We start from the raw sequence: 12,521 nt of genomic DNA, 5'->3' as shown, positions 1-12,521 counted from the left end.
GGTGACAGAGCAAGACTCTGTGTCAAAACAAAACAAACAAACAAGCAAAACTCTCACATTCAGACTTTGAGCTAGATGACCCTGTGATTTCTCATTTAAATAGGACACTTTGAAAGTGAAAAGGGATTCTGCAAAAAGCTATACCGGCTCAAGAAACATAAATTGGTATTGTATGAGGACTTGGTAAAAATTATGCCTCCCACTCTTCACTGATAGCCTGCCTCTAGTTTCCTCTGTCAAATTTGCTTCCTTAAACATCACTTTCAGCATGGAATCCCTTATGCTCAAAAAGCCAGCAGCTATCTGTTTCCTGGGAAGTCAAGCAAAAAACCTCTTACCAGATTTCTGAGGTACTTTAAAATCTGACCCTTCCTTAGCAAACCTCAATTGCCACTGTGCCCAGCATGCTCATTGTAGTATCCTTGCTGGGCTTGCTGAGCACAGGAACTCACATGTCTTGTAACCACTGTCTCCAGCACCTGCCTAGCCCCCAGCACCTGCACAGCCCCCAGCACGTAGCAGGTGCTCCAGTATGAGAATGCTAAGAAGGGCTCTTGGCTTTCCACAGCATGGAGCACACTCTTTCCATCTGCTCTCTGCTCTATTGCACCTAAGATGCCTTGCCATCTCTCCCAGACCCACTTAATTCCTACCAAATTCCAATCAAGGTGACAGCATGTACACTCTCCCCTACCTTCCATTGGCATAAGATGAAATAATGCTTTAAAAAATTTAGATGTATACAACCCATTCCAAAACAAGAGGAAAATCTCGTGAAACTGAATGCAGAGGAAATTCACATTGATGGGGCAGGGGGTTGAAGTCACATGGCCCAAGGGCGCTCATGGCCAGACAAGGGATGATGGTGGGTCCTGGGCTTCAGCACTGCCTGGGAAGGTCTGCAGGGCCCATGGTGGGACACTGGAATCTCTGTGTAGCCAGAGCCCCCGAAGTGAAATAACTCCACTGGAGAGCCCAGAGGTGGGTGGCAGCTGGGAGTGAGCAGCTCTGGGAGGAAACAGAGGCCGCCAAGCATAACAGGAGTCAAAACAGAAGTGAGGCTGGGTGGCACAAATGGAGCACTTCCCATCTAGGGTGGGAGTCTGTGAAGGTTAATTTTATGTGTCAGTGTGACTAGGTCATAATATCCACATATTGTTCAAACATTAGATATTTCTGGGAAGGTATTTTTAAGATGAGATTAACATTTAAATCAGTAGTAAGCCAGATGTGTTGTTCATGCCTATAATCCTGGTGCTTTGGGAGGCCAAGGCAGGAGGACCGCTGGAGGCCAGGAGCTGGAGACCAACCTACGCAACACAGCAAGACCCTGTTTCTGCAAAAAATAAAATAATTAATTAGGTATTGTGACATGCACTTGTAATCCTTGCTACTCTTAGCTATTCAGGAGGCTGAAGTGGGAGAACTGCTTGGGCCCAAGAGTTCAAGCCCATCTTGGGCAATGTAGCAAGAGCACATCTCCAGAAAAAAATTTAAAAATTAGCTGGGCATGGTGATATGTGCCTGTAGTCCCAGCTAGCCAGGAGGCTGTGGCTGGAGGATCACTAGAGTCCAGGAATTCAAGGTTACAGTGAAGTATGATTGTGCCACTGCACTTAAGCCTGAACAACAGAGTGAAACTCTATCTCTAAAAAACAAACAATAAATAGATCAGTAGACTTTGAGTATAGCAGATTATGCCTCTATTATGTAAGTTCTGCCTATAGGTGGTCTTTGGACTCAAAGTGCAATTCATCCCTGGGTCTCCAGCCTGCTGCCTTACCCTACAGAGTTTGGATTTACCAACCCTCCACAATCAGATGCACCAATTCCTTAAAATCTCTCTTTCTCCATGTAAATATCTCCTGTTGGCTCTGTTCTCTGGAGAACCATGAGTATTACAGAGTCCTAAATCCCTTAATGTAGGAAATAGCCAGTGTTTCCAGACCAGGCTGTTAACATCCAGGTTGTTAAGATGGAAAGAGTTCAGCACCGAATGCTGAGCAGGATGAACTCAAAAACCACCATAAAACCTCACATCTATGTGTAATTGCTCATTTATTGGGGGCTATCGATTTAGTGATTTATTGCCAGGCTCTGTTCTAAGTACTGGAGATTCGGTGGGGGAACACTCACACACATATAGGATGTATGTAGAATATGATACATATATATGTTTTTTATATAAATATACAACTTTAAATTCATGTGTAGATAAGTACTATGAAGGAAAAATAAACAAATGGTCAGGGAAAGCCTTTCTGAAGAGGTGGCATTTAAGCTGAGACAGAATGAAGTGGGGGACAAGTCAAGTGAAATGACCAAACATGGATAACAAAGGGGGAGGTCTTATAAGCAAGCAGGAAGAAAAGACTTGCCCCTTACAAAACAATGGTAAATTGGCAGCTGCCACTTCAGCACTGAAGGTAAATACTAGAATAATTCCATCCCCAAGTAAAGTATTGCTCAGGAGTGACAGTGAGATGGACACAGCCAGACACCAGGGCTAGGAAGATTGGCTGTCTGAGTACCTTCCTGAAAGAACTACCGAACTTTATCTATTTCCCGTAAGAGAAAATGAATCCAAAAGGTGTGGAACAGAAAAACAATGGTGAACGAAGAAATTATTACAACGTGTCCAAAATCGTAAGTTACATTTTCCCTGTATTTTAAGTCTTGTGCATAATATACTAGATAAACACCTGGAAGATGGGAAATAGGGGAAATTTGGAAAGATGTTAAAGTGTCTAAGGCCTTTGTCTTGAGGAGGAGGAGGTTAGAGATTCTGATTCCATTTAGACCTGGTCACAGTACATAGCTTCTCCTCATTCTGCACAGTCTAGATTGGGTTGGATTGAACCTTCTTCATGAGTCATCTCTGATTACCCAGCTCTCTTTCATTTGTCTCCAGAACTCCTCTAGCAGTTTTAGCCTGTCCATACAATTTAGCCCTTAGCCACACAGTGTCACTTGTCTACATAGTGCTGAAGGCTCAGGCTCTCAAGTTGCCATTGATTAATTGGCTGGAGTGGCATTGAGAAAAGCACCTGGCTAACACCTGCTTCTGATGCACCATTACCTAGCTTTGTGAGCTTGGACACGTTGCCAGCCACTCTAGGTTTCAGAGGTTTTTCAGTCGGTAAAATGAGAGGATATAGTGCGATGGCTGCTAAGATTTCTTCTAGCATAAATAATCTGTCTTGCTTCTTCCACTCCTTTCCTGCATTTCCTGGAGAGAAACTGTCCAGAAAGATCACCAGGTGATGACCTACCTAAAGAGTGAGACCCTGTCTAACAGACTAAAGTGCAGTGGCATGATCATGCCCATTGCATCCTGGACGTCCTGGGCTCAAGTGATCCTCCCACCTCAACCTCATGAGTAGCTGGGACCACACCCACCTAATTTTTTTTTATTAATATTTGTAGAGATGAGGTTCCACTATGTTGGTCAGGCTGGTGTTGAACTCCTGGGCTCAAACAATCCTCCTGCCATGACCTCCCAAAGTATTGGGATTATAGGTGTGAGCCACCGTGCCCAGCATCTGTTGCATATTCTTTTCAGCTTCCTGTCTCCTGCACACGGACTTTCTCCCTAGACACTGAACCAGTGACTTAATCTACCCTTTGACGCCTGCCTGATCCCTTAAGTCTCACCCAGATCCCCCACAATGGCACTGATGTCCTACTTAGGTGCTGGCTTCTGCTCCAACTGACACCTACCTGGGTCTGGGTTACTTCCATGCTTTCCCCTTCTCCTGGGTTGTCAGTCTTTTCAGCTCTTCAGATCCCATGTGCTCACTCCTTGTATGTAATACTACACGACAGCAAAAACATAGATTTATTAAAAGCAAAGACCTCAGAAACTACAGGGGATGTTGAAAATTTCTTCAAAGACTGTAAGGTACACCTCTATACCAGCCTGCTCTCTCCCAGTACCTTTCTTTATAGCCTTGAGGTCAGGTATTAACAAGGGTCAGAGGAGGGGTATGTTGTATGGGAAAACAGTCAGCTTTCTTCTTCTTGAAAACACTGATGTGCTTCTACACTGCTGCCTAGACTCCCTTGGGTGCATATTCTTAGGCCTTTTATCAGAAACAATGTTTTCTTATTTGGTGACAACTTTTGATGGGCCAGATATATATTCCAAAGTAAGAGTTACAGCAAGAGACAGCATATACATATAAATTATCTATTGCTGCCTAACAAATTACCACACACTTAGCAACCGACAAGAGTACACCTTTATTATCTCACAGTTTCTGTGGTCAGGCTTCTAGGCTTGAATTACCTGAGTCCTCTGTTTCAGGGACTCTTACAAGGGTATAATTAATGTGTGAACTGAAGCTGTAGTCTCATCTGAAAACTCAACTGGGGAAGGGATTCATATCCAAGCTCACATGATTGTTGGCAGAGTTCAGTTCCTGGAATGTTGTTGAACTGAGGGCCTCTGTTCCTTGCTAATTGTTGGCCAGAGGCCACCCTTAGTTCTGTATGCAATGTAATAATGGAAACGAAATCCCATCACCTTTGTCACATTCTGTTGTTAAAAAGGAAGTCATAGGTCCTACCCACACTCAAGAGGAGAAGATCACATGTGGTACAAACACCAAGCAGTAGGGATCCTGGGGCAGTAAAATATAGTGGTGAAGACATGGACTCTGGAGTTGTCTGCTTTCAAATCTCAGACCCACCATTTAGTATCTGTGTTTCAGTTTCTTCTTTGTGTAACAGGGATAATAATACTAGTTGTGTTATAGGGTTGTTGTGAGGATTAAATGAGTTATTAAATTTCTTAGCACAGCCTGGCATATAGTAATTGTCATGTTACTTCTAATTACTGAATTTTCTCTTTGTTGCTCTTTCTAGAGAGGAGGGCATGGCAGCTGGGCAATGTTTGCCTTCTCTCTAGAAGATTTTACACTCTTAGGCAGTGGTGCTTTTCAATCATTTCCACATACATATCAAGTATACACAGTGGTTTGAAGATAATTACAAATAAGTCTCATGTTATGCATTTAACAAATTGCTTCCTATTGATTTATGTCAGGTTACTCAAGGGGAGGGTGAGAGCCCACAAATGATAAGTAAGGTGACTAGAGCCAACAATTCAGATAGAAGAGTCTTTGGGGGCAATTTGATATCGTACAAAGTGCTTTCATCTTTAGGAACTGTTAAGATTGGACCATCAAATATTTATGGGCTTTAGCAAAACCTGTTGTCCTTCAGCTAGCTTGTGGAGTCTGTTACATGAGTTCTGAATTAAAACTATTGCCTACGGTGGGCCTTTCGGAAGGGTTCTGTGCAGAAAATGATCTTTAAAGATGCTTTAGCTTTGTAATTGAAGGAGTAGATGGAATTGGCCCCTGTGCAGCCTCCAGGTAGGAATTGTAATAACTTTGTTTAAAATAGTGATATGATGTATTAGGAAGAAAAGGAGGTTTAAACAAGCCCAGAAAAACCATACAGTATTGTGATATTATGAAATATGTGTTTGGTCTTTGTCCCCGTTTTCTGGTACAAAGCTTCTAAAACCCTTTGTCCTGGTTTCCTGATACATACTCCTAAAGCCTGAGTGATAAGAGTGTCCTTTGCATGTTATTGAGCTGACTCAATAACATAGGTGGCTGGGGGCCCCTAAATAGCTTCAGGACAGGGGCTCGTCATTGGAAAGACCAAGGCATTGAAGATTGGGCCTTTTAGCCCCAGCCTCTAACCTCAGGGTTGGGGAGAGGGACTGAAGGTTAAGTTGATCACCAGCGGACAGTGATTTAATCAATCATACATTGGTAATGAAGCTTTTAGTTTGGAAAGTTTCTGGATAGCTAAACACGTGGAGGTTCCTGGAGGGTGGTGTGCCCAGAGAGGACACAGAAGCTCCACATCCCTTCCCACAAACCCTTCCCTACACACCTCTTCACCTGAATCCTCCGTAATGTCCTTCATAATACACTGGTAAACCTAAGTGTTTCCCTGAGTTCTGTGAGCTGTCTTAAACTTGAGGAGGGGGTCATGGACATCCCAATTTATAGCCAGTTGGCTGGAAATACAGGACACAACCTGGGTCTTGTGATAGGCATCTAAAGTAGGGGGCAGTGTATGGAACTGAACACTTAACTGTGGGAGTTTCAGAATTGGGTTGAATTACAGGATACTCATTTGGTGTCTTCCTGAGAATTGCTTGCTCGGTGTGTGGGGAAAACTCCCACATATCTGGTGGCAGAAGTGCTGGGTGAGAAAAACACCAACACCAACACTGTTTTTCCCCTATACCTAATAACTATATTTCACCAAATTAAGAAAACATTCAATAGTAATAAAGATTCCAGAATTTAAATAGCCAATGATGTTGGAATAATCACCATGAGTCACTATTTTTAGAAAGTTTGACAAAGGACAGATTTTGTCTAGTACCATACCAGTAGTGCAGGCTCACAGTGTTGTCAGTCAAGACAGATGCAAATGCCTGTCACTAGGATAAGTGGCAAAATGACAGAGCTGAGCTAGCAGATGTCAAATGCTCAGAGTAAGTGTGTCTATTAGGATTACATTTAGCTGCAAGTAACAGAACACCTAACTGACAAGGCCCAAACAAGGGAGGGGTTTATTTGTCACATGCAACACAAAGTCTGGAGGTAGATGATTCTCGGCAAGTATACCAGTTCCAAATGTCATCAAGGACAAGTTCTGTTTATCTTTCTCTTCTGTCTTAGCAAGTGGCTTTCATTTTCATGGTCTCCAGATGGTGGCTGCATCCCCAGGTGTCATCGGGGAGGGAGAGGCTGAAAGGCAGTAGGTAAGGAGCTGTGCCCATCCCTTTAAAGAACTTCCCTCAGAGCTCTATCCAGTAACTTCCTTTTATTATGAAGACTAAGCTCTGATTATTATTATTATTTTTTGAGACAGAGTCTCATTCTTCTCACCCAGGCTGGAGTGCAGTGGCGCAATCTCAGCTCACTGAAACCTCTGCCTCCCGGGTTCAAGCAATTCTCCTGTCTCAGCTTCCCAAGTAACTGGGACTACAAGTTCATCCCACCATGTCCAGCTAATTTTTTTTGTATTTTTAGTAGAGAAGGCGTTTCACCATGCTGGCCAGGCTGATCTTGAACTCCTGACCTTATGATCTGCCTGCATCGGCTGCCCAAAGTGCTGGGATTACAGGCATGAGCCACCACACCCAGCAACAGCTCTGAATTTTTTTTTTTTTATCTTGGCCAAATTCCTATCTAAGGGGTCTGGGGAGTCATGCCCTATAAACCATAAATTCTCATCAGCTGGGCATTTGTTAACCCTATATATTGTGATTTATTTTCCAGCTTGACTCTGGCCTAACATTATGTGGCAACAAAGAAAATCAACATATTTTACTGCTAAAGCATGTTTTTTGTCATATTTTGAAATGGCCCTGCCAGATGTCCTTTGTGGGGGAAAATTCACATCTGTAAGGAATCTCTATTAACATAGCTAGACATTTTCCTTTCAGGCCCTTCCAATTCTGGATAGATGAACTGAGAGTCTAACACCTTTTAAAGGGTCTGGATAGGAAACATTTGTCATCTATTGTTTCTAACGGCAGCTGCTATGAGACTGCCAAAGAACCTTGGTCTCCACAATCTTATCTTAACCCAAACATTTCCTTTCTATTAATCTCAGGTCCTTAGACAAAAACTCAACCAATTGTCAATCAGAAAATGTTTAAATTCACATATAGCCTGGAAGCTGCCCTCCTTCCCACCCGTGGCCCTCCTCTTCCGTGCCCCCAACCCCCCGACTTCCCCTCACCCCTGGCTTTAAGTTGTCCCACCTTTCTAAACCAAACCAATGTATTTCGTAAATGTATTTGATTGATGTCTCATGCCTCCCTAAAATGTATAAAACCAAGCTGCACCCTGACCACCTTGGGCACACGCTCTCAGGACCCCTTGAGGGCTGTGTCACGGGCCATGGTCACTCATACTTGGCTCAGAATAAATCTCTTCGAATATCTCATGGAGTTTGGCTCTTTTTGTTGACAATTACATGGGCCAGAACTGTGTAACATCGCTACTTCTAGCCACGAGGTTGCCTGGGAAAGAATATATTTTATTTTCCTGGCCTCTGTAGGAAGAGGTAGGGGAAGGTAAGGGGGAAAAGGTTGTGAAGGGTTTTTGAGTTTCTGATTCACAGAGGTTACCACAGTAATTTCTAGAGCTCTACATACACCTTGTCACTCTTGTTTGCATATCTCAAGCCGAGTTTTCAAATTATTTCTTTTGTCTATGAGCAGGAGACAGAGATGTCTTATGGCGGCATTAGAGAATTGGATAATTTAATATTAATAATTGGCTGAACCACATGTGTAAAGAAAAACCTCATATCTGGTTACACCCATATCAGTGACCACAAAAGTATTCCTACCACTAATCCTGGGTGCGGTCATTTGGACAATACAACTTTTAGTAAATTGTGTCTTAGTTCCTAGTGGTCAAGAGGAATGAACATAAATAGTCTTGTTCACAAAAGCCTGTCCTTTTAGAGTGAAGGCCATGACTTGTTTTTATTCTTTCTTTCTCTCTCTTTTCTTTTCTTTCTTTTCTCTTTTCTTTTCTTTTCTTTTCTTTTCTTTTCTTTTCTTTTCTTTTCTTTTCTTTTCTTTTCAGGCAGAGTTTTGCTCTTGCTGTCCAGGCTGGAGTGCAATGTTGTGATCTCGGCTCGCCACAACCTCTGCCTCCCGGGTTCAAGCAATTCTCCTGCCTCAGTCTCCCTAGTAGCTGGCATTACAGGCGCAGGCCAACCATACCCGGCTAATTTTTGTGTTCTTTTTTAGTAGAGATGGGGTTTCACCATGTTGGCCAGGCTGGTCTCAAACTCCTGACCTCAAGTGATCCACCTGCCTCAGCCTCCCAAATGCTGAGATGACAGGCGTGAACCACTGAGCCCAGCTGTTTTCATTCTTTTAGAAAACCCAGCAGCCGCCAGCTAGGACATGGCAGCTCTCAATCAATACCTCATTCAGGAGGTACACAGTCCCTTCCTCTCTGACTGTCTCCCATGGTCACAAGGCCAGGGCTAACAAAGCAATTCACTTGCATGTGACATTGGCCCTCTAGCATATAGCATTAAAATTCTGTAAACTGCTATACTACTGCTTGGCTTCCATCAGAAGGTGAGATGTGCTCATCAAAATACCCAGTGTAAATATCTTGCTTCATATCTTGGCAAAGTGCCCCCTCACTTTTCAGTATCACCGTATCATGTGCCCTGCATAGGGAACATTTATTAACTCATTTTGACCACGGCTGTTCTCATTTCCCACAAATAATCAAGGTAAATTGCAAGGATCGCTTTCTTACTGCAAAGGGAGGAGGACAGAAAAAAAGAGGCTGAAATCTGAATTTCCTTATGGAGGGGTATGTGAGAAAGGCCGTGGGGCACACATGCATGTCACAGTCAGCTGGTTATGGTGAGAGGGAAGAGGGGTTGGATAGGAAAGAGAACTAATTCTGTAAAGCTTCAATAAATACCCTGGCCTGATTCCCACTTAAAAAGACGCCAAGTCTTTGAGGAAAATACCTAGCTGATCATTAAGCAAGCTGGCAGAGTATGTGTAATGAGACTGAAATCATGCGTTCGCCTCGGCATTTAGTCAAATTGCTTTGACACTTTATTGACAAGAAAAATAAAATGGTTAAATGAATCTATCCTATAGGTGGAAGGAGAGATTTTTGGAATTTGTTTCAAAACAGGATTTTGACAAAATGCTGTTACTCGCCTGGTCCCACCGAGCCTCTGGGAACTCTAATCCTTTGAAAGCTATTGATTTCCTTTTGTTTGATATGGCAAGGCACACTTTCTCACAACTCAATTAGAACGCATTTTTCCAGTGGGCAATGATCTTGATCACATTAACATTCATGAGATGAGCCTGTGTTCCTCTGTTGTTTAATAAAAGACATAAAATCTGGGGATATTATTCAGTCATAGTAGCCCATCACCTTGGGACAATATTGCCACTGCAATTCCATTAAAAGCACTAGTTATTGAAAGGAAGGTAGCAATAACAAAAAATTATTGCTTTTAGGCAACAACTAAAAAATACTTGCTTGTCATGAATGTCCTGTCTTGGTTGCTTAATCAAGAGTAGAAGCACACATGCTCCAGGCAGCTGGAGAGGCTGCAGTGGCTCAAAAGTAATGGTCATGATGACAAGACCAAAATCTCACTCATAAAGGAAAGATTTGGTGTGCGCCTCTTCAGTGCTTTCTTCTAGAGCTTCTGTTCCACAGCAAGGCAGGTCCTACTCCCACTAGCAAACCCCTCCTCTTCCTTGTTGGGATGGCACGTTTCCAACCAGATGCCTTCTACATATTAGTTGATTAAATTCTCACCACAAGCCTAAGAGGAAGGTATTACAACCTATCTTGTAAATCATTGTCATTAAGCATCTTACCCAGGGTTATATTGCCAATGAATGATAGAAACTAGGGTTAGAAATCAGATCCTTGTAAGTCACAGAGTGATAGCGAGACTGAAATTTACACAAGTGAAGAGTTAGCCTATATACAGGTTTTCTGTTTTTAGCCAGAATGTGTAATAAGGGAAAATACAGACTCATTCTTTCAGTTTTTTCAGATTGCTTCCTTGGCTCCATCGACAAGTGGCCCCTACCTATATTCTGACGCCTTCTCAGCGATGAGTCATTGTGTTAGTTGGCTCCTATTTCCGTAATAAAATCCAATAGACTGCATACGTTAAACAGCAATGTATTTCTTACAATTCTGGAGGTTGGGAAATCCAAAATAAAGGTGCTGGCTGATTGTTCCTGGTGGGTGCTCTCTTCCTGGCTTGTAGATCTACCTTCTCTGTGTCTTCACATGGTAGAGAAAGAGAAATAGCAGGTTCTCTGGTGTCTCTTCTTAAAAGAGCACTAATTCCATCATGAGGACCCCACCCTTATAATGTCTTCTAATCCTGATTATCTCCTAAATGCCCACTTCCAAATACCATCACATTAGGGGTTAGGGCTTCAACATGTGAATTTTGGGGTGACACAAACATTCAGTTCATAACAGTTATCAACAATGCTTTTTTCAGCCCAGATGCTCAGAGAACAACAAAATCACTTATCCAGTGTAAGGACATCACTTAGCCAGTGTAAGGACTCCCAGCGAGCACATTGTGATTGTGCTCAGGAGGCCAGCCCAGGTCTTCAAGACAGGTGCAGCATCCAGCATCAGGAAGAAGGAGTGTGATGTAGACATTCTCAAGGGCCAAACACTTCATCCAGATCCTCAGCCCAGTCCCTTCCTATCTTGGGTCCTTCTCTGGGCATTGATTTCCCCTGGTTCTTCATTAAGGCCCCAAGAGGGTCACACAAGTTTATTGATTGATTGATTGATTGACTGATTGAAATGGGGTCTCACTTTGTTGCCTAGGGTGGTCTTTGAACTCCTGGGCTCAAATGATCCTCCCACTTTGGCCTCCCAGAGTATTGGGATTACAGGTGTGAGCCCCTGTGCTTGGCTAACAGTCTTTCCTGCAGAGGAAGCAGCATCCCTTCTTTCTCCATCCCCTGCTTATATCTTAAGTCAGGTTGAGCTCATCACTGCTGGTGAGCAGAAGTGCTGAACAATGGCCATCTCAGTCCATTCTGCAGAGACCAGTTCATTCAGAGGAGCCCCTACCATCATTTCAGTCTGCAGCATTCTCCTCTTTGGGCTGCTATTCCTTCTCCTTTGGTTCCTGGGTTCATTTGATTATTCACTGTCTTTCTCCCATGCTTCTGACTGATGTTTCAATCATTATAAATATATATACATATATATTTAACATGAAGAGACTTTATGTTGAGTAGACACTTGGGAAGGACAGAAAATGCAAGACTTTTCATCTATCTCATGAATGGGTTTTTATTTAGAAGAAGGCTTTTTTTTCCCCTTAACCAAAGAACACTTAGTTACTGCATAATGAATAATTAAAAAGCCTCTTCTTGTGATCAGTCAGGAGTTTTTCCATGTTTAAGTTAATCCAGCTCCTCTGGCGAAGGAAATCTTTATAAAGGATAATACCAATATAACATTTCTAGTTATTATGGAATCTGAATTTCTTTTATTGAGTGGTTTAGAAATAATTATTGTTTCTCTTAACTGGGTAAATGAAATGTAGAGAGAGATATAATAATGACCTTGGGGCTTTTTTGAGGCTACAGGCTTTGCAGTGGCCAGCAGTGTCCTTGGCCACTTTGGGGTAATTTGATACAGTCCCTCAGTAATGAGGAAAGAGGACATGAATAAGGATAGAGGGAAACTTAGCCTAGAACACAGTGCCTTTGCTTAATGAAAATTACTGTTTTCTTACTTCTTTGAGAGTTCAAAGACCCAGGGTGATTTTCCTAAATGGTTTTAGCTAACTGGGTGCAGAAAGGAAGATGAGAATTAACGGCACCCTCACTGGAAAGTTTAAAGTCTAATTAGCTCTTGGGCTGGCTGAGTTTTGTTAATTCATCGATGGGGTTTTGGGAGGGCAGGCAGGCCAGGCAGGTGGTG

At 42.7% G+C, this 12,521-nt stretch overlaps 1 long non-coding RNA gene across 1 annotated transcript in view; it reads left to right on the top strand.

Annotated features, from left to right (window-relative positions):
• Nucleotides 1-2,597: 2,597 nt before the first annotated feature.
• The window catches only part of LOC108304584, a 104,821-nt gene continuing 94,897 nt past the window's right edge, over nucleotides 2,598-12,521 (top strand). The window contains exon 1 of the long non-coding RNA XR_001825313.2: nucleotides 2,598-2,646. This is a non-coding gene — a long non-coding RNA (uncharacterized LOC108304584). The remainder of the gene's footprint in view (nucleotides 2,647-12,521) is intronic.

Source organism: Cebus imitator, unplaced genomic scaffold, assembly GCF_001604975.1.
Source record: "Cebus imitator isolate Cc_AM_T3 unplaced genomic scaffold, Cebus_imitator-1.0 Scaffold55, whole genome shotgun sequence".
In the NCBI taxonomy this organism is placed as follows: Eukaryota; Metazoa; Chordata; class Mammalia; order Primates; family Cebidae; genus Cebus; species Cebus imitator.
This window is presented reverse-complemented; position numbering and strand designations above follow the sequence as displayed.